Source organism: Perca flavescens, chromosome 19 (genome assembly GCF_004354835.1).
Source record: "Perca flavescens isolate YP-PL-M2 chromosome 19, PFLA_1.0, whole genome shotgun sequence".
Taxonomy (NCBI): domain Eukaryota; kingdom Metazoa; phylum Chordata; class Actinopteri; order Perciformes; family Percidae; genus Perca; species Perca flavescens.
This window is the reverse complement of record NC_041349.1, coordinates 6,513,640-6,516,139: the sequence shown is the minus strand read 5'-3', so window position 1 is coordinate 6,516,139 and position 2,500 is coordinate 6,513,640.

Genomic DNA, 2,500 nt, shown 5'->3' with positions numbered 1-2,500 from the left:
ACTTGAACTCCTTCACTTGGGGTAAGGACTCATTCCCTACCTGGAGAAGGCATTCCATCGGTTTCCTGCTGAGAACCATGGCCTCAGATTTAGAGGTGCTGATCCTCATCCCAACCGCTTCACACTCGGTTGCGAACCGATCCAGTGAGTGCTGAAGGTCGCAGGCCGATGATGCCATCAGGACCACATCATCTGCAAAGAGCAGCGATGAGATCCCCAGCCCACCAAACTGCAACCCCTCCCCACCCCGACTACGCCTCGATATCCTGTCCATAAATACTACAAACAGGATTGGTGACAAAAGCGCAGCCCTGGCGGAGGCCAACCCTCACCTGAAAAGAGTCCGACTTACTACCGAGAACCCGGACACAGCTCTACGCTTTGGTTGTACAGAGATTGGATGGCCCTGAGAAGAGACCCCCTCACCCCATACTCCCGCAGCACCTCCCACAGTATCTCCCGGGGACCCGGTCATACGCCTTCTCCAAATCCACAAAACACATGTAGACCGGTTGGGCATACTCCCAGGCTCCCTCAGGATCCTTGCGAGTGAAGAGCTGGTCCGTTGTTCCACGACCAGGGCGGAATCCGCATTGTTCCTCCTCAACCCGAGGTTCGACTATCGGCCGAACCCTCCTTTCCAACACCTTGGAGTAGACTTTACCAGGGAGGCTGAGAAGTGTGATACCCCTATAATTGGCACACACCCTCTGGTCCCCCCTTTTTAAAGGGAACCACCACCCCAGTCTGCCACTCCTTTGGCACCGTCCCAGACTTCCACGCAATGTTGAAAAGGCGTGTCAACCAGGACAGCCCCTCCACACCCAGAGCCTTGAGCATTTCTGGACGGATCTCATCAATCCCGGGGCTTTGCCACTGTGTAGTTGTTTGACTACATCAGTGACTTCCGCCTGGGAAATCGGCGACAATCCCCATTATCCTCCAGCTCTGCCTCTAACATAGAGGGCGTATTAGTCGGTTCAGGAGTTCCTCAAAGTGCTCCTTCCACCGCCTATTACCTCCTCAGTTGAGGTCAACAGTGTCCCATCCTTACTGTACACAGCTTGGATGGTTCCCCTTCCCCCTCCTGAGGTGGCGAACAGTTTTCCAGAAGCACTTTGGTGCCGACCGAAAGTCCTTCTCCATGTCTTCTCAAACTTCTCCCACACCCGCTGCTCTGCCTCTTTCACGGCAGAGGCTGCAGCCCGCCAGCCCTTCGCCGGTACCCTGCAACTGCCTCCGGGTCCTCCGGGATAACATATCCCGGAAAGACTCCTTCTTCAATCGGACGGCTTCCCTGACCACCGTTGTCCACCACGGTGTTCGTGGAGTTACCGCCCCTTGAGGCACCTAAGACCCTAAGACCACAGCTCCTCGCTGCAGCTTCAGCAATGGAAACTTTGAACATTGTCCACTCGGGTTCAATGCCCCCAGCCTCCACAGGGATGCATGAAAAGCTCCGCCCGGAGGTGTGAGTTGAAAAGTCTGTTGGACAGGGGCCTCCTCAGGCGTTCCCAATTTACCCGCACTTCACGTTTGGGCTTACCAGGTCTGTCCAGAGTCTTCCCCCACCCTCTGACCCAACTCACCACCAGATGGTGATCGGTTGACAGCTCTGCCCCTCTCTTCACCCGAGTGTCCAAAACATACGGCCTCAGATCAGATGAAACGATTATGAAATCGATCATTGACCTTCGGCCTAGGGTGCTCTGGTACCAGGTACACTTATGAGCATCCCTATGTTCGAACATGGTGTTAGGTATAGACAATCCATGACTAGCACAGAAGTCCAACAACAAACAACCACTCTGGTTTAGATCAGGGAGGCCGTTCCTCCCAATCACGCCTCTCAGGTGTCTCCATCATTGCCCACGTGTGCGTTGAAGTCCCCCAGCAGAACAATGGGTCCCCACTGGAGCCCCATGCAGGACTCCAGTCAAGGTCTCAAGAAGGCCGAATACTCCGAACTCCTGTTTGGTGCATATGCACAAACAACAGTCAGAGTTTTCCCCCACAACCCGCAGGCGTGGGGGCGACCCTCTCGTCCACGGGGTAAACTCCAACACAGCGGCGCCAGCCGGGGCTTGTAGTATCCCCACACCGCCCGGCGCCTCACACCCCTGGGCAACTCCGGAGAAGAAAAGAGTCCAACCCCTATCCAGGAGTATGGTTCCAGAACCAAGACTGTGCGTGAGGTAAGCCCCACCAGATCTAACCGGTAGCGCTCCACCTCCGCACCAGTTCCGGCTCCTTCCCCCCACAGAGAGGTGACGTTCCACGTCCCAGAGCCAGCGTCTGCTGCCCGGGTCTGGTCCGTCGAGGCCCCTGACCTTCACTGCCACCCATGTGGCATCGCACCCGACCCAACGGTTCCTCCACAGGTGGTGGGGCCCATGGGATGGAGAGGAGTTGCCACGTAGCTTGTTCGGGCTGTGCCCGGCGGGCTCCGTGGCAAACCCGGCCACCAGGCGCTCGCCGGCGAGCCCACCGTCTGGGCCTG